Source organism: Amia ocellicauda, chromosome 8, assembly GCF_036373705.1.
Source record: "Amia ocellicauda isolate fAmiCal2 chromosome 8, fAmiCal2.hap1, whole genome shotgun sequence".
In the NCBI taxonomy this organism is placed as follows: Eukaryota; Metazoa; Chordata; class Actinopteri; order Amiiformes; family Amiidae; genus Amia; species Amia ocellicauda.
This window is the reverse complement of record NC_089857.1, coordinates 7,526,201-7,545,054: the sequence shown is the minus strand read 5'-3', so window position 1 is coordinate 7,545,054 and position 18,854 is coordinate 7,526,201. Positions and strand designations below refer to the sequence as shown.

At 43.6% G+C, this 18,854-nt stretch overlaps 13 non-coding genes and 3 pseudogenes across 13 annotated transcripts; all 16 read left to right on the top strand.

Annotated features, from left to right (window-relative positions):
* Nucleotides 1–642: 642 nt before the first annotated feature.
* Nucleotides 643–751, top strand: LOC136757675 (uncharacterized; annotated as a pseudogene).
* Nucleotides 752–1,817: 1,066 nt separating this feature from the next.
* LOC136757629 (uncharacterized) lies at nt 1,818–1,946 on the top strand (annotated as a pseudogene).
* Nucleotides 1,947–3,001: 1,055 nt separating this feature from the next.
* On the top strand, nt 3,002–3,120 carry LOC136756003 (5S ribosomal RNA). Its single transcript, XR_010818110.1, has one exon. It is a non-coding gene; the product is annotated as a 5S ribosomal RNA (ribosomal RNA).
* Nucleotides 3,121–4,186: 1,066 nt separating this feature from the next.
* LOC136757123 (5S ribosomal RNA) lies at nt 4,187–4,305 on the top strand. Its single transcript, XR_010819166.1, has one exon. It is a non-coding gene; the product is annotated as a 5S ribosomal RNA (ribosomal RNA).
* A 1,057-nt stretch (nt 4,306–5,362) lies between these two features.
* On the top strand, nt 5,363–5,481 carry LOC136756073 (5S ribosomal RNA). Its single transcript, XR_010818176.1, has one exon. It is a non-coding gene; the product is annotated as a 5S ribosomal RNA (ribosomal RNA).
* A 1,066-nt stretch (nt 5,482–6,547) lies between these two features.
* Nucleotides 6,548–6,666, top strand: LOC136755947 (5S ribosomal RNA). Its single transcript, XR_010818055.1, has one exon. It is a non-coding gene; the product is annotated as a 5S ribosomal RNA (ribosomal RNA).
* Nucleotides 6,667–7,722: 1,056 nt separating this feature from the next.
* LOC136756758 (5S ribosomal RNA) lies at nt 7,723–7,841 on the top strand. The gene has a single exon (XR_010818820.1). It is a non-coding gene; the product is annotated as a 5S ribosomal RNA (ribosomal RNA).
* Nucleotides 7,842–8,907: 1,066 nt separating this feature from the next.
* LOC136755946 (5S ribosomal RNA) lies at nt 8,908–9,026 on the top strand. The gene has a single exon (XR_010818054.1). It is a non-coding gene; the product is annotated as a 5S ribosomal RNA (ribosomal RNA).
* Nucleotides 9,027–10,082: 1,056 nt separating this feature from the next.
* LOC136756640 (5S ribosomal RNA) lies at nt 10,083–10,201 on the top strand. Its single transcript, XR_010818709.1, has one exon. It is a non-coding gene; the product is annotated as a 5S ribosomal RNA (ribosomal RNA).
* Nucleotides 10,202–11,256: 1,055 nt separating this feature from the next.
* LOC136757045 (5S ribosomal RNA) lies at nt 11,257–11,375 on the top strand. Its single transcript, XR_010819093.1, has one exon. It is a non-coding gene; the product is annotated as a 5S ribosomal RNA (ribosomal RNA).
* A 1,055-nt stretch (nt 11,376–12,430) lies between these two features.
* Nucleotides 12,431–12,549, top strand: LOC136756747 (5S ribosomal RNA). The gene has a single exon (XR_010818809.1). It is a non-coding gene; the product is annotated as a 5S ribosomal RNA (ribosomal RNA).
* A 1,055-nt stretch (nt 12,550–13,604) lies between these two features.
* Nucleotides 13,605–13,723, top strand: LOC136757641 (uncharacterized; annotated as a pseudogene).
* A 1,055-nt stretch (nt 13,724–14,778) lies between these two features.
* Nucleotides 14,779–14,897, top strand: LOC136756031 (5S ribosomal RNA). The gene has a single exon (XR_010818137.1). It is a non-coding gene; the product is annotated as a 5S ribosomal RNA (ribosomal RNA).
* A 1,066-nt stretch (nt 14,898–15,963) lies between these two features.
* On the top strand, nt 15,964–16,082 carry LOC136755945 (5S ribosomal RNA). Its single transcript, XR_010818053.1, has one exon. It is a non-coding gene; the product is annotated as a 5S ribosomal RNA (ribosomal RNA).
* A 1,056-nt stretch (nt 16,083–17,138) lies between these two features.
* LOC136756260 (5S ribosomal RNA) lies at nt 17,139–17,257 on the top strand. Its single transcript, XR_010818356.1, has one exon. It is a non-coding gene; the product is annotated as a 5S ribosomal RNA (ribosomal RNA).
* A 1,055-nt stretch (nt 17,258–18,312) lies between these two features.
* LOC136757018 (5S ribosomal RNA) lies at nt 18,313–18,431 on the top strand. The gene has a single exon (XR_010819067.1). It is a non-coding gene; the product is annotated as a 5S ribosomal RNA (ribosomal RNA).
* The last annotated feature ends 423 nt before the right edge of the window (nt 18,432–18,854 follow it).

Here is an 18,854-nt window from a genome sequence, read left to right as displayed (position 1 = left end):
AATTACTGAAATGATGCCTGCCCTCGAACTGTGATGATGGACTACCCGACTCGCCAATAATATTGGGTTCTGGTGTATTGAAATACAGGAGCTGCTGGATTTGTGTGTTTTCTTACCCCCTCACCATAGTTTGTCAAATGTTTAAACAACTGAACTTATATTCAAGGTTTGTTTCTCTTCATATGTTTTACTGGTTTACATTTGTCTCAGCAACCTGTTGAATGATTCTTCTGCTTTCAAAACAAAATGACAACAGGATGAATGCACACACTTGAAAATACAATACATGCAATGTTATGCATCATAGTGATGCAACCTCCTTTCAGTTTCATACTGCATGTCAATTGAAATCCTTACTGAAATGCACACCTTCTCAAGATTGCGCTTGACTGGCGTGTCAGGCACTCAATTACAGCTGTTTTATCAAGACAATGTGTTCGTTTTGTAATATATAGTTCCGGTCTGGTGTGGCACCCCAGCTAACGCACAACGTTGCCACAACGTTTCGTGTTAGCAGGGACTGTCTGCGGCGCGCTGGTGTGTCCCGGACTTTAGAGTAGAGAGACAGTTCAATTGCAAGTATGAGCGGCAGAAACGGATATTGCCTTCCCATTAAGTAGAGGGTCAGGGACAGCCTCCCTGGCTTACGGCCATACTAGCCTGAATACGCCCGATCTCGGAAGCTAAGCAGGCTCGGGCCTGGTCAGTACTTGCATGGGAGACCGCCTGGGAATACCAGGTGCTGTAAGCTTTTGCATCTTTTACACACCAGAGGGCGACAAATCACGAGTTTTAACTTTGGATACACGCAATTTCATCATTATTTCAGATTTGACTTCCCCAAATACACAGGCATAGAATAGATCTTGTTCTCCAACGTAAACGGTCCCTAGTAACTAGTGTACATTCGTAAATAAATTGAGCATCTTGGCTAGAAGTGACTAAATGTTGCCTAATCTTTCTCATCGAGAAATGACACAATTACAGCAACACAAAAAGGAACTCCACCGGACAAAGTTCAGTGCTCACAAGGAGCCTCATTCAACACACACGGTTCCATTCCCATTCATGCAAAGCACGAAAGTGTAAAACTTGGGAAAATACTTGAGAGCAAAGATCACATTCAATCTCATTCAAGGCACGGATGTGAATGCAACGGGATGAAATTACTGAAATGATGCCTGCCCTCGAACTGTGATGATGGACTACCCGACTCGCCAATAATATTGGGTTCTGGTGTATTGAAATACAGGAGCTGCTGGATTTGTGTGTTTTCTTACCCCCTCACCATAGTTTGTCAAATGTTTAAACAACTGAACTTATATTCAAGGTTTGTTTCTCTTCATTTGTTTTACTGGTTTACATTTGTCTCAGCAACCTGTTGAATGATTCTTCTGCTTTCAAAACAAAATGACAACAGGATGAATGCACACACTTGAAAATACAATACATGCAATGTTATGCATCATAGTGATGCAACCTCCTTTCAGTTTCATACTGCATGTCAATTGAAATCCTTACTGAAATGCACACCTTCTCAAGATTGCGCTTGACTGGCGTGTCAGGCACTCAATTACAGCTGTTTTATCAAGAGAATGTGTTCGTTTTGTAAAATATATTTCCGGTCTGGTGTGGCACCCCAGCTAACGCACAACGTTGCCACAATGTTGCCACAACGTGGCGTGTTAGCAGGGACTGTCTGCGGCGCGCTGGTGTGTCCCGGGCTTTAGAGTAGAGAGACAGTTCAACTGTAAGTATGAACGGCAGAAACGGATATTGCCTTCCCTTTAAGTAGAGCGTCAGGGACAGCCTCCCTGGCTTACGGCCATACTAGCCTGAATACGCCCGATCTCGTCCGATCTCGTCCGATCTCGGAAGCTAAGCAGGCTCGGGCCTGGTCAGTACTTGGATGGGAGACCGCCTGGGAATACCAGGAGCTGCAAGCTTTTGCATCTTTTACACACCAGAGGGCGACAAATCACGAGTTTTAACTTTGGATACACGCAATTTCATCATTATTTCAGATTTGACTTCCCCAAATACACAGGCATACAATAGATCTTGTTCTCCAACGTAAACGGTCCCTAGTAACTAGGGTACATTCATAAATAAATTGAGCATCATGGCTAGAAGTGACTAAATGTTGCCTAATCTTTCTCATCGAGAAATGACACAATTACAGCAACACAAAAAGGAACTCCACCGGACAAAGTTCAGTGCTCACAAGGAGCCTCATTCAACACACACGGTTCCATTCCCATTCATGCAAAGCACGAAAGTGTAAAACTTGGGAACATACTTGAGAGCAAAGATCACATTCAATCTCATTCAAGGCACGGATGTGAATGCAACGGGATGAAATTACTGAAATGATGCCTGCCCTCGAACTGTGATGATGGACTACCCGACTCGCCAATAATATTGGGTTCTGGTGTATTGAAATACAGGAGCTGCTGGATTTGTGTGTTTTCTTACCCCCTCACCATAGTTTGTCAAATGTTTAAACAACTGAACTTATATTCAAGGTTTGTTTCTCTTCATATGTTTTACTGGTTTACATTTGTCTCAGCAACCTGTTGAATGATTCTTCTGCTTTCAAAACAAAATGACAACAGGATGAATGCACACACTTGAAAATACAATACATGCAATGTTATGCATCATAGTGATGCAACCTCCTTTCAGTTTCATACTGCATGTCAATTGAAATCCTTACTGAAATGCACACCTTCTCAAGATTGCGCTTGACTGGCGTGTCAGGCACTCAATTAGAGCTGTTTTATCAAGACAATGTGTTCGTTTTGTAATATATAGTTCCGGTCTGGTGTGGCACCCCAGCTAACGCACAACGTTGCCACAACGTTTCGTGTTAGCAGGGACTGTCTGCGGCGCGCTGGTGTGTCCCGGACTTTAGAGTAGAGAGACAGTTCAACTGCAAGTATGAGCGGCAGAAACGGATATTGCCTTCCCTTTAAGTAGAGCGTCAGGGACAGCTTCCCTTTCTTACGGCCATACTAGCCTGAATACGCCCGATCTCGTCCGATCTCGGAAGCTAAGCAGGCTTGGGCCTGGTCAGTACTTGGATGGGAGACCACCTGGGAAAACCAGGTGCTGTAAGCTTTTGCATCTTTTACACACCAGAGGGCGACAAATCACGAGTTTTAACTTTGGATACACGCAATTTCATCATTATTTCAGATTTGACTTCCCCAAATACACAGGCATACAATAGATCTTGTTCTCCAACGTAAACGGTCCCTAGTAACTAGGGTACATTCGTAAATAAATTGAGCATCATGGCTAGAAGTGACTAAATGTTGCCTAATCTTTCTCATCGAGAAATGACACAATTACAGCAACACAAAAAGGAACTCCACCGGACAGAGTTCAGTGCTCACAAGGAGCCTCATTCAACACACACGGTTCCATTCCCATTCATGCAAAGCACGAAAGTGTAAAACTTGGGAACATACTTGAGAGCAAAGATCACATTCAATCTCAATCAAGGCACGGATGTGAATGCAACGGGATGAAATTACTGAAATGATGCCTGCCCTCGAACTGTGATGATGGACTACCCGACTCGCCAATAATATTGGCTTCTGGTGTATTGAAATACAGGAGCTGCTGGATTTGTGTGTTTTCTTACCCCCTCACCATAGTTTGTCAAATGTTTAAACAACTGAACTTATATTCAAGGTATGTTTCTCTTCATATGTTTTACTGGTTTACATTTGTCTCAGCAACCTGTTGAATGATTCTTCTGCTTTCAAAACAAAATGACAACAGGATGAATGCACACACTTGAAAATATAATACATGCAATGTTATGCATCATAGTGATGCAACCTCCTTTCAGTTTCATACTGCATGTCAATTGAAATCCTTACTGAAATGCACACCTTCTCAAGATTGCGCTTGACTGGCGTGTCAAGCACTCAATTACAGCTGTTTTATCAAGACAATGTGTTCGTTTTTTAAAATATAGTTCCGGTCTGGTGTGGCACCCCAGCTAACGCACAACGTTGCCACAATGTTGCCACAACGTGGCGTGTTAGCAGGGACTGTCTGCGGCACGCTGGTGTGTCCCGGGCTTTAGAGTAGAGAGACAGTTCAACTGTAAGTATGAACGGCAGAAACGGATATTGCCTTCCCTTTAAGTAGAGCGTCAGGGACAGCCTCCCTGGCTTACGGCCATACTAGCCTGAATACGCCCGATCTCGTCTGATCTCGGAAGCCAAGCAGGCTCGGGCCTGGTCAGTACTTGGATGGGAGACCGCCTGGAAATACCAGGTGCTGTAAGCTTTTGCACCTTTTGCACACCAGAGGGCGAAAAATCACGAGTTTTAACTTTGGATACACACAATTTCATCATTATTTCAGATTTTACTTCCCCAAATACACAGGCATACAATAGATCTTGTTCTCCAACGTAAACGGTCCCTAGTAACTAGGGTACATTCGTAAATAAATTGAGCATCATGGCTAGAAGTGACTAAATGTTGCATAATCTTTCTCATCGAGAAATGACACAATTACAGCAACACAAAAAGGAACTCCACCGGACAAAGTTCAGTGCTCACAAGGAGCCTCATTCAACACACACGGTTCCATTCCCATTCATGCAAAGCACGAAAGTGTAAAACTTGGGAACATACTTGAGAGCAAAGATCACATTCAATCTCATTCAAGGCACGGATGTGAATGCAACGGGATGAAATTACTGAAATGATGCCTGCCCTCGAACTGTGATGATGGACTACCCGACTCGCCAATAATATTGGGTTCTGGTGTATTGAAATACAGGAGCTGCTGGATTTGTGTGTTTTCTTACCCCCTCACCATAGTTTGTCAAATGTTTAAACAACTGAACTTATATTCAAGGTTTGTTTCTCTTCATATGTTTTACTGGTTTACATTTGTCTCAGCAACCTGTTGAATGATTCTTCTGCTTTCAAAACAAAATGACAACAGGATGAATGCACGCACACTTGAAAATACAATACATGCAATGTTATGCATCATAGTGATGCAACCTCCTTTCAGTTTCATACTGCATGTCAATTGAAATCCTTACTGAAATGCACACCTTCTCAAGATTGCGCTTGACTGGCGTGTCAGGCACTCAATTACAGCTGTATTATCAAGACAATGTGTTCGTTTTGTAAAATATAGTTCCGGTCTGGTGTGGCACCCCAGCTAACGCACAACGTTGCCACAACGTTTCGTGTTAGCAGGGACTGTCTGCGGCGCGCTGGTGTGTCCCGGACTTTAGAGTAGAGAGACAGTTCAACTGCAAGTATGAGCGGCAGAAACGGATATTGCCTTCCCTTTAAGTAGAGCGTCAGGGAGAGCCTCCCTGGCTTACGGCCATACTAGCCTGAATATGCCCGATCTCGTCCGATCTCGGAAGCTAAGCAGGCTCGGGCCTGGTCAGTACTTGGATGGGAGACCGCCTGGGAATACCAGGTGCTGTAAGCTTTTGCATCTTTTACACACCAGAGGGCGACAAATCACGAGTTTTAACTTTGGATACACGCAATTTCATCATTATTTCAGATTTGACTTCCCCAAATACACAGGCATACAATAGATCTTGTTCTCCAACGTAAACGGTCCCTAGTAACTAGGGTACATTCGTAAATAAATTGAGCATCATGGCTAGAAGTGACTAAATGTTGCCTAATCTTTCTCATCGAGAAATGACACAATTACAGCAACACAAAAAGGAACTCCACCGGACAAAGTTCAGTGCTCACAAGGAGCCTCATTCAACACACACGGTTCCATTCCCATTCATGCAAAGCACGAAAGTGTAAAACTTGGGAACATACTTGAGAGAAAAGATCACATTCAATCTCATTCAAGGCACGGATGTGAATGCAACGGGATGAAATTACTGAAATGATGCCTGCCCTCGAACTGTGATGATGGACTACCCGACTCGCCAATAATATTGGGTTCTGGTGTATTGAAATACAGGAGCTGCTGGATTTGTGTGTTTTCTTACCCCCTCACCATAGTTTGTCAAATGTTTAAACAACTGAACTTATATTCAAGGTTTGTTTCTCTTCATATGTTTTACTGGTTTACATTTGTCTCAGCAACCTGTTGAATGATTCTTCTGCTTTCAAAACAAAATGACAACAGGATGAATGCACACACTTGAAAATACAATACATGCAATGTTATGCATCATAGTGATGCAACCTCCTTTCAGTTTCATACTGCATGTCAATTGAAATCCTTACTGAAATGCACACCTTCTCAAGATTGCGCTTGACTGGCGTGTCAGGCACTCAATTACAGCTGTTTTATCAAGACAATGTGTTCGTTTTGTAATATATAGTTCCGGTCTGGTGTGGCACCCCAGCTAACGCACAACGTTGCCACAATGTTGCCACAACGTGGCGTGTTAGCAGGGACTGTCTGCGGCGCGCTGGTGTGTCCCGGGCTTTAGAGTAGAGAGACAGTTCAACTGTAAGTATGACCGGCAGAAACGGATATTGCCTTCCCTTTAAGTAGAGCGTCAGGGACAGCCTCCCTGGCTTACGGCCATACTAGCCTGAATACGCCCGATCTCGTCCGATCTCGGAAGCCAAGCAGGCTTGGGCCTGGTCAGTACTTGGATGGGAGACCGCCTGGGAATACCAGGTGCTGTAAGCTTTTGCACCTTTTACACACCAGAGGGCGACAAATCACGAGTTTTAACTTTGGATACACATAATTTCATCATTATTTCAGATTTTACTTCCCCAAATACACAGGCATACAATAGATCTTGTTCTCCAACGTAAACGGTCCCTAGTAACTAGGGTACATTCGTAAATAAATTGAGCATCATGGCTAGAAGTGACTAAATGTTGCCTAATCTTTCTCATCGAGAAATGACACAATTACAGCAACACAAAAAGGAACTCCACCGGACAAAGTTCAGTGCTCACAAGGAGCCTCATTCAACACACACGGTTCCATTCCCATTCATGCAAAGCACGAAAGTGTAAAACTTGGGAACATACTTGAGAGCAAAGATCACATTCAATCTCATTCACGGCACGGATGTGAATGCAACGGGATGAAATTACTGAAATGATGCCTGCCCTCGAACTGTGATGATGGACTACCCGACACGCCAATAATATTGGGTTCTGGTGTATTGAAATACAGGAGCAGCTGGATTTGTTTGTTTTCTTACCCCCTCACCATAGTTTGTCAAATGTTTAAACAACTGAACTTATATTCAAGGTTTGTTTCTCTTCATATGTTTTACTGGTTTACATTTGTCTCAGCAACCTGTTGAATGATTCTTCTGCTTTCAAAACAAAATGACAACAGGATGAATGCACACACTTGAAAATACAATACATGCAATGTTATGCATCATAGTGATGCAACCTCCTTTCAGTTTCATACTGCATGTCAATTGAAATCCTTACTGAAATGCACACCTTCTCAAGATTTCGCTTGACTGGCGTGTCAGGCACTCAATTACAGCTGTTTTATCAAGACAAATGTGTTCGTTTTGTAAAATATAGTTCCGGTCTGGTGTGGCACCCCAGCTAACGCACAACGTTGCCACAGCGTGGCATATTAGCAGGGACTGTCTGCGGCGCGCTGGTGTGTCCCGGGCTTTAGAGTAGAGAGACAGTTCAACTGTAAGTATGAACGGCAGAAACGGATATTACCATCCCTTTAAGTAGAGCGTCAGGGACAGCCTACCTGGCTTACGGCCATACTAGCCTGAATACGCCCGATCTCGTCCGATCTCGGAAGCTAAGCAGGCTCGGGCCTGGTCAGTACTTGGATGGGAGACCGCCTGGGAATACCAGGTGCTGTAAGCTTTTGCATCTTTTACACACCAGAGCGCGACAAATCACGAGTTTTAACTTTGGATACACGCAATTTCATCATTATTTCAGATTTGACTTCCCCAAATACACAGGCATACAATAGATCTTGTTCTCCAACGTAAACGGTCCCTAGTAACTAGGGTACATTCGTAAATAAATTGAGCATCATGGCTAGAAGTGACTAAATGTTGCCTAATCTTTCTCATCGAGAAATGACACAATTACAGCAACACAAAAAGGAACTCCACCGGACAAAGTTCAGTGCTCACAAGGAGCCTCATTCAACACACACGGTTCCATTCCCATTCATGCAAAGCACGAAAGTGTAAAACTTGGGAACATACTTGAGAGCAAAGATCACATTCAATCTCATTCAAGGCACGGATGTGAATGCAACGGGATGAAATTACTGAAATGATGCCTGCCCTCGAACTGTGATGATGGACTACCCGACTCGCCAATAATATTGGGTTCTGGTGTATTGAAATACAGGAGCTGCTGGATTTGTGTGTTTTCTTACCCCCTCACCATAGTTTGTCAAATGTTTAAACAACTGAACTTATATTCAAGGTTTGTTTCTCTTCATATGTTTTACTGGTTTACATTTGTCTCAGCAACCTGTTGAATGATTCTTCTGCTTTCAAAACAAAATGACAACAGGATGAATGCACACACTTGAAAATACAATACATGCAATGTTATGCATCATAGTGATGCAACCTCCTTTCAGTTTCATACTGCATGTCAATTGAAATCCTTACTGAAATGCACACATTCTCAAGATTGCGCTTGACTGGCGTGTCAGGCACTCAATTACAGCTGTTTTATCAAGACAATGTGTTCGTTTTGTAATATATAGTTCCGGTCTGGTGTGGCACCCCAGCTAACGCACAACGTTGCCACAATGTTGCCACAACGTGGCGTGTTAGCAGGGACTGGCTGCGGCGCGCTGGTGTGTCCCGGGCTTTAGAGTAGAGATACAGTTCAACTGCAAGTATGACCGGCAGAAACGGATATTGCCTTCCCTTTAAGTAGAGCGTCAGGGACAGCCTCCCTGGCTTACGGCCATACTAGCCTGAATACGCCCGATCTCGTCCGATCTCGGAAGCCAAGCAGGCTTGGGCCTGGTCAGTACTTGGATGGGAGACCGCCTGGGAATACCAGGTGCTGTAAGCTTTTGCACCTTTTACACACCAGAGGGCGACAAATCACGAGTTTTAACTTTGGATACACACAATTTCATCATTATTTCAGATTTTACTTCCCCAAATACACAGGCATACAATAGATCTTGTTCTCCAACGTAAACGGTCCCTAGTAACTAGGGTACATTCGTAAATAAATTGAGCATCATGGCTAGAAGTGACTAAATGTTGCCTAATCTTTCTCATCGAGAAATGACACAATTACAGCAACACAAAAAGGAACTCCACCGGACAAAGTTCAGTGCTCACAAGGAGCCTCATTCAACACACACGGTTCCATTCCCATTCATGCAAAGCACGAAAGTGTAAAACTTGGGAACATACTTGAGAGCAAAGATCACATTCAATCTCATTCACGGCACGGATGTGAATGCAACGGGATGAAATTACTGAAATGATGCCTGCCCTCGAACTGTGATGATGGACTACCCGACACGCCAATAATATTGGGTTCTGGTGTATTGAAATACAGGAGCTGCTGGATTTGTTTGTTTTCTTACCCCCTCACCATAGTTTGTCAAATGTTTAAACAACTGAACTTATATTCAAGGTTTGTTTCTCTTCATATGTTTTACTGGTTTACATTTGTCTCAGCAACCTGTTGAATGATTCTTCTGCTTTCAAAACAAAATGACAACAGGATGAAAGCACACACTTGAAAATACAATACATGCAATGTTATGCATCATAGTGATGCAACCTCCTTTCAGTTTCATACTGCATGTCAATTGAAATCCTTACTGAAATGCACACCTTCTCAAGATTGCGCTTGACTGGCGTGTCAGGCACTCAATTACAGCTGTTTTATCAAGACAAATGTGTTCGTTTTGTAAAATATAGTTCCGGTCTGGTGTGGCACCCTAGCTAACGCACAACGTTGCCACAACGTGGCATATTAGCAGGGACTGTCTGCGGCGCGCTGGTGTGTCCCGGGCTTTAGAGTAGAGAGACAGTTCAACTGTAAGTATGAACGGCAGAAACGGATATTGCCATCCCTTTAAGTAGAGCGTCAGGGACAGCCTCCCTGGCTTACGGCCATACTAGCCTGAATACGCCCGATCTCGTCCGATCTCGGAAGCCAAGCAGGCTTGGGCCTGGTCAGTACTTGCATGGGAGACCGCCTGGGAATACCAGGTGCTGTAAGCTTTTGCATCTTTTACACACCAGAGGGCGACAAATCACGAGTTTTAACTTTGGATACACGCAATGTCATCATTATTTCAGATTTGACTTCCCCAAATACACAGGCATACAATAGATCTTGTTCTCCAACGTAAACGGTCCCTAGTAACTAGGGTACATTCGTAAATAAATTGAGCATCATGGCTAGAAGTGACTAAATGTTGCCTAATCTTTCTCATCGAGAAATGACACAATTACAGCAACACAAAAAGGAACTCCACCGGACAAAGTTCAGTGCTCACAAGGAGCCTCATTCAACACACACGGTTCCATTCCCATTCATGCAAAGCACGAAAGTGTAAAACTTGGGAACATACTTGAGAGCAAAGATCACATTCAATCTCATTCAAGGCACGGATGTGAATGCAACGGGATGAAATTACTGAAATGATGCCTGCCCTCGAACTGTGATGATGGACTACCCGACTCGCCAATAATATTGGGTTCTGGTGTATTGAAATACAGGAGCTGCTGGATTTGTGTGTTTTCTTACCCCCTCACCATAGTTTGTCAAATGTTTAAACAACTGAACTTATATTCAAGGTTTGTTTCTCTTCATATGTTTTACTGGTTTACATTTGTCTCAGCAACCTGTTGAATGATTCTTCTGCTTTCAAAACAAAATGACAACAGGATGAATGCACACACTTGAAAATACAATACATGCAATGTTATGCATCATAGTGATGCAACCTCCTTTCAGTTTCATACTGCATGTCAATAGAAATCCTTACTGAAATGCACACCTTCTCAAGATTGCGCTTGACTGGCGTGTCAGGCACTCAATTACAGCTGTATTATCAAGACAATGTGTTCGTTTTGTAATATATAGTTCCGGTCTGGTGTGGCACCCCAGCTAATGCACAACGTTGCCACAACGTTTCGTGTTAGCAGGGACTGTCTGCGGCGCGCTGGTGTGTCCCGGACTTTAGAGTAGAGAGAGAGTTCAACTGCAAGTATGAGCGGCAGAAACGGATATTGCCTTCCCTTTAAGTAGAGCGTCAGGGACAGCCTCCCTGGCTTACGGCCATACTAGCCTGAATACGCCCGATCTCGTCCGATCTCGGAAGCTAAGGAGGCTCGGGCCTGGTCAGTACTTGGATGGGAGACCACCTGGGAGTACCAGGTGCTGTAAGCTTTTGCATCTTTTACACACCAGAGGGCGACAAATCACGAGTTTTAACTTTGGATACACGCAATTTCATCATTATTTCAGATTTGACTTCCCCAAATACACAGGCATACAATAGATCTTGTTCTCCAACGTAAACGGTCCCTAGTAACTAGGGTACATTCGTAAATAAATTGAGCATCATGGCTAGAAGTGACTAAATGTTGCCTAATCTTTCTCATCGAGAAATGACACAATTACAGCAACACAAAAAGGAACTCCACCGGACAAAGTTCAGTGCTCACAAGGAGCCTCATTCAACACACACGGTTCCATTCCCATTCATGCAAAGCACGAAAGTGTAAAACTTGGGAACATACTTGAGAGCAAAGATCACATTCAATCTCATTCAAGGCACGGATGTGAATGCAACGGGATGAAATTACTGAAATGATGCCTGCCCTCGAACTGTGATGATGGACTACCCGACTCGCCAATAATATTGGGTTCTGGTGTATTGAAATACAGGAGCTGCTGGATTTGTGTGTTTTCTTACCCCCTCACCATAGTTTGTCAAATGTTTAAACAACTGAACTTATATTCAAGGTTTGTTTCTCTTCATATGTTTTACTGGTTTACATTTGTCTCAGCAACCTGTTGAATGATTCTTCTGCTTTCAAAACAAAATGACAACAGGATGAATGCACACACTTGAAAATACAATACATGCAATGTTATGCATCATAGTGATGCAACCTCCTTTCAGTTTCATACTGCATGTCAATTGAAATCCTTACTGAAATGCACACCTTCTCAAGATTGCGCTTGACTGGCGTGTCAGGCACTCAATTACAGCTGTTTTATCAAGACAATGTGTTCGTTTTGTAATACATAGTTCCGGTCTGGTGTGGCACCCCAGCTAACGCACAACGTTGCCACAACGTTTCGTGTTAGCAGGGACTGTCTGCGGCGCGCTGGTGTGTCCCGGACTTTAGAGTAGAGAGACAGTTCAAATGCAAGTATGAGCGGCAGAAACGGATATTGCCTTCCCTTTAAGTAGAGGGTCAGGGACAGCCTTCCTGGCTTACGGCCATACTAGCCTGAATACGCCCGATCTCGTCCGATCTCGGAAGCTAAGCAGGCTCGGGCCTGGTCAGTACTTGGATGGGAGACCGCCTGGGAATACCAGGTGCTGTAAGCTTTTGCATCTTTTACACACCAGAGGGCGACAAATCACGAGTTTTAACTTTGGATACACGCAATTTCATCATTATTTCAGATTTGACTTCCCCAAATACACAGGCATACAATAGATCTTGTTCTCCAACGTAAACGGTCCCTAGTAACTAGGGTACATTCGTAAATAAATTGAGCATCATGGCTAGAAGTGACTAAATGTTGCCTAATCTTTCTCATCGAGAAATGACACAATTACAGCAACACAAAAAGGAACTCCACCGGACAAAGTTCAGTGCTCACAAGGAGCCTCATTCAACACACACGGTTCCATTCCCATTCATGCAAAGCACGAAAGTGTAAAACTTGGGAACATACTTGAGAGCAAAGATCACATTCAATCTCATTCAAGGCACGGATGTGAATGCAACGGGATGAAATTACTGAAATGATGCCTGCCCTCGAACTGTGATGATGGACTACCCGACTCGCCAATAATATTGGGTTCTGGTGTATTGAAATACAGGAGCTGCTGGATTTGTGTGTTTTCTTACCCCCTCACCATAGTTTGTCAAATGTTTAAACAACTGAACTTATATTCAAGGTTTGTTTCTCTTCATATGTTTTACTGGTTTACATTTGTCTCAGCAACCTGTTGAATGATTCTTCTGCTTTCAAAACAAAATGACAACAGGATGAATGCACACACTTGAAAATACAATACATGCAATGTTATGCATCATAGTGATGCAACCTCCTTTCAGTTTCATACTGCATGTCAATTGAAATCCTTACTGAAATGCACACCTTCTCAAGATTGCGCTTGACTGGCGTGTCAGGCACTCAATTACAGCTGTTTTATCAAGACAATGTGTTCGTTTTGTAATACATAGTTCCGGTCTGGTGTGGCACCCCAGCTAACGCACAACGTTGCCACAACGTTTCGTGTTAGCAGGGACTGTCTGCGGCGCGCTGGTGTGTCCCGGGCATTAGAGTAGAGAGACAGTTCAACTGTAAGTATGAACGGCAGAAACGGATATTGCCTTCCCTTTAAGTAGAGCGTCAGGGACAGCCTCCCTGGCTTACGGCCATACTAGCCTGAATACGCCCGATCTCGTCCGATCTCGGCTGCTAAGCAGGCTCGGGCCTGGTCAGTACTTGGATTCGAGACCGCCTGGGAATACCAGGTGCTGTAAGCTTTTGCATCTTTTACACACCAGAGGGCGACAAATCACGAGTTTTAACTTTGGATACACGCAATTTCATCATTATTTCAGATTTGACTTCCCCAAATACACAGGCATACAATAGATCTTGTTCTCCAACGTAAACGGTCCCTAGTAACTAGGGTACATTCGTAAATAAATTGAGCATCATGGCTAGAAGTGACTAAATGTTGCCTAATCTTTCTCATCGAGAAATGACACAATTACAGCAACACAAAAAGGAACTCCACCGGACAAAGTTCAGTGCTCACAAGGAGCCTCATTCAACACACACGGTTCCATTCCCATTCATGCAAAGCACGAAAGTGTAAAACTTGGGAACATACTTGAGAGCAAAGATCACATTGAATCTCATTCAAGGCACGGATGTGAATGCAACGGGATGAAATTACTGAAATGATGCCTGCCCTCGAACTGTGATGATGGACTACCCGACTCGCCAATAATATTGGGTTCTGGTGTATTGAAATACAGGAGCTGCTGGATTTGTGTGTTTTCTTACCCCCTCACCATAGTTTGTCAAATGTTTAAACAACTGAACTTATATTCAAGGTTTGTTTCTCTTCATATGTTTTACTGGTTTACATTTGTCTCAGCAACCTGTTGAATGATTCTTCTGCTTTCAAAACAAAATGACAACAGGATGAATGCACACACTTGAAAATACAATACATGCAATGTTATGCATCATAGTGATGCAACCTCCTTTCAGTTTCATACTGCATGTCAATTGAAATCCTTACTGAAATGCACACCTTCTCAAGATTGCGCTTGACTGGCGTGTCAGGCACTCAATTGCAGCTGTTTTATCAAGACAATGTGTTCGTTTTGTAATATATAGTTCCGGTCTGGTGTGGCACCCCAGCTAACGCACAACGTTGCCACAACGTTTCGTGTTAGCAGGGACTGTCTGCGGCGCGCTGGTGTGTCCCGGACTTTAGAGTAGAGAGACAGTTCAACTGCAAGTATGAGCGGCAGAAACGGATATTGCCTTCCCTTTAAGTAGAGCGTCAGGGACAGCCTCCCTGGCTTACGGCCATACTAGCCTGAATACGCCCGATCTCGTCCGATCTCGGAAGCTAAGCAGGCTCGGGCCTGGTCAGTACTTGAATGGGAGACCGCCTGGGAATACCAGGTGCTGTAAGCTTTTGCATCTTTTACACACCAGAGCGCGACAAATCACGAGTTTTAACTTTGGATACACGCAATTTCATCATTATTTCAGATTTGACTTCCCCAAATACACAGGCATACAATAGATCTTGTTCTCCAACGTAAACGGTCCCTAGTAACTAGGGTACATTCGTAAATAAATTGAGCATCATGGCTAGAAGTGACTAAATGTTGCCTAATCTTTCTCATCGAGAAATGACACAATTACAGCAACACAAAAAGGAACTCCACCGGACAAAGTTCAGTGCTCACAAGGAGCCTCATTCAACACACACGGTTCCATTCCCATTCATGCAAAGCACGAAAGTGTAAAACTTGGGAACATACTTGAGAGCAAAGATCACATTCAATCTCATTCAAGGCACGGATGTGAATGCAACGGGATGAAATTACTGAAATGATGCCTGCCCTCGAACTGTGATGATGGACTACCCGACTCGCCAATAATATTGGCTTCTGGTGTATTGAAATACAGGAGCTGCTGGATTTGTGTGTTTTCTTACCCCCTCACCATAGTTTGTCAAATGTTTAAACAACTGAACTTATATTCAAGGTTTGTTTCTCTTCATATGTTTTACTGGTTTACATTTGTCTCAGCAACCTGTTGAATGATTCTTCTGCTTTCAAAACAAAATGACAACAGGATGAATGCACACACTTGAAAATACAATACATGCAATGTTATGCATCATAGTGATGCAACCTCCTTTCAGTTTCATACTGCATGTCAATTGAAATCCTTACTGAAATGCACACCTTCTCAAGATTGCGCTTGACTGGCGTGTCAGGCACTCAATTACAGCTGTTTTATCAAGACAATGTGTTCGTTTTGTAATATATAGTTCCGGTCTGGTGTGGCACCCCAGCTAACGCACAACGTTGCCACAATGTTGCCACAACGTGGCGTGTTAGCAGGGACTGGCTGCGGCGCGCTGGTGTGTCCCGGGCTTTAGAGTAGAGATACAGTTCAACTGCAAGTATGACCGGCAGAAACGGATATTGCCTTCCCTTTAAGTAGAGCGTCAGGGACAGCCTGCCTGGCTTACGGCCATACTAGCCTGAATACGCCCGATCTCGTCCGATCTCGGAAGCCAAGCAGGCTTGGGCCTGGTCAGTACTTGGATGGGAGACCGCCTGGGAATACCAGGTGCTGTAAGCTTTTGCACCTTTTACACACCAGAGGGCGACAAATCACGAGTTTTAACTTTGGATACACACAATTTCATCATTATTTCAGATTTTACTTCCCCAAATACACAGGCATACAATAGATCTTGTTCTCCAACGTAAACGGTCCCTAGTAACTAGGGTACATTCGTAAATAAATTGAGCATCATGGCTAGAAGTGACTAAATGTTGCCTAATCTTTCTCATCGAGAAATGACACAATTACAGCAACACAAAAAGGAACTCCACCGGACAAAGTTCAGTGCTCACAAGGAGCCTCATTCAACACACACGGTTCCATTCCCATTCATGCAAAGCACGAAAGTGTAAAACTTGGGAACATACTTGAGAGCAAAGATCACATTCAATCTCATTCACGGCACGGATGTGAATGCAACGGGATGAAATTACTGAAATGATGCATGCCCTCGAACTGTGATGATGGACTACCCGACACGCCAATAATATTGGGTTCTGGTGTATTGAAATACAGGAGCTGCTGGATTTGTTTGTTTTCTTACCCCCTCACCATAGTTTGTCAAATGTTTAAACAACTGAACTTATATTCAAGGTTTGTTTCTCTTCATATGTTTTACTGGTTTACATTTGTCTCAGCAACCTGTTGAATGATTCTTCTGCTTTCAAAACAAAATGACAACAGGATGAATGCACACACTTGAAAATACAATACATGCAATGTTATGCATCATAGTGATGCAACCTCCTTTCAGTTTCATACTGCATGTCAATTGAAATCCTTACTGAAATGCACACCTTCTCAAGATTGCGCTTGACTGGCGTGTCAGGCACTCAATTACAGCTGTTTTATCAAGACAAATGTGTTCGTTTTGTAAAATATAGTTCCGGTCTGGTGTGGCACCCTAGCTAACGCACAACGTTGCCACAACGTGGCATATTAGCAGGGACTGTCTGCGGCGCGCTGGTGTGTCCCGGGCTTTAGAGTAGAGAGACAGTTCAACTGTAAGTATGAACGGCAGAAACGGATATTGCCATCCCTTTAAGTAGAGCGTCAGGGACAGCCTCCCTGGCTTACGGCCATACTAGCCTGAATACGCCCGATCTCGTCCGATCTCGGAAGCTAAGCAGGCTCGGGCCTGGTCAGTACTTGCATGGGAGACCGCCTGGGAATACCAGGTGCTGTAAGCTTTTGCATCTTTTACACACCAGAGGGCGACAAATCACGAGTTTTAACTTTGGATACACGCAATGTCATCATTATTTCAGATTTGACTTCCCCAAATACACAGGCATACAATAGATCTTGTTCTCCAACGTAAACGGTCCCTAGTAACTAGGGTACATTCGTAAATAAATTGAGCATCATGGCTAGAAGTGACTAAATGTTGCCTAATCTTTCTCATCGAGAAATGACACAATTACAGCAACACAAAAAGGAACTCCACCGGACAAAGTTCAGTGCTCACAAGGAGCCTCATTCAACACACACGGTTCCATTCCCATTCATGCAAAGCACGAAAGTGTAAAACTTGGGAACATACTTGAGAGCAAAGATCACATTCAATCTCATTCAAGGCACGGATGTGAATGCAACGGGATGAAATTACTGAAATGATGCCTGCCCTCGAACTGTGATGATGGACTACCCGACTCGCCAATAATATTGGGTTCTGGTGTATTGAAATACAGGAGCTGCTGGATTTGTGTGTTTTCTTACCCCCTCACCATAGTTTGTCAAATGTTTAAACAACTGAACTTATATTCAAGGTTTGTTTCTCTTCATATGTTTTACTGGTTTACATTTGTCTCAGCAACCTGTTGAATGATTCTTCTGCTTTCAAAACAAAATGACAACAGGATGAATGCACACACTTGAAAATACAATACATGCAATGTTATGCATCATAGTGATGCAACCTCCTTTCAGTTTCATACTGCATGTCAATAGAAATCCTTACTGAAATGCACACCTTCTCAAGATTGCGCTTGACTGGCGTGTCAGGCACTCAATTACAGCTGTATTATCAAGACAATGTGTTCGTTTTGTAATATATAGTTCCGGTCTGGTGTGGCACCCCAGCTAATGCACAACGTTGCCACAACGTTTCGTGTTAGCAGGGACTGTCTGCGGCGCGCTGGTGTGTCCCGGACTTTAGAGTAGAGAGAGAGTTCAACTGCAAGTATGAGCGGCAGAAACGGATATTGCCTTCCCTTTAAGTAGAGCGTCAGGGACAGCCTCCCTGGCTTACGGCCATACTAGCCTGAATACGCCCGATCTCGTCCGATCTCGGAAGCTAAGCAGGCTCGGGCCTGGTCAGTACTTGGATGGGAGACCACCTGGGAGTACCAGGTGCAGTAAGCATTTGCATCTTTTACACACCAGAGGGCGACAAATCACGAGTTTTAACTTTGGATACACGCAATTTCATCATTATTTCAGATTTGACTTCCCCAAATACACAGGCATACAATAGATCTTGTTCTCCAACGTAAACGGTCCCTAGTAACTAGGGTACATTCGTAAATAAATTGAGCATCATGGCTAGAAGTGACTAAATGTTGCCTAATCTTTCTCATCGAGAAATGACACAATTACAGCAACACAAAAAGGAACTCCACCGGACAAAGTTCAGTGCTCACAAGGAGCCTCATTCAACACACACGGTTCCATTCCCATTCATGCAAAGCACGAAAGTGTAAAACTTGGGAACATACTTGAGAGCAAAGATCACATTCAATCTCATTCAAGGCACGGATGTGAATGCAACGGGATGAAATTACTGAA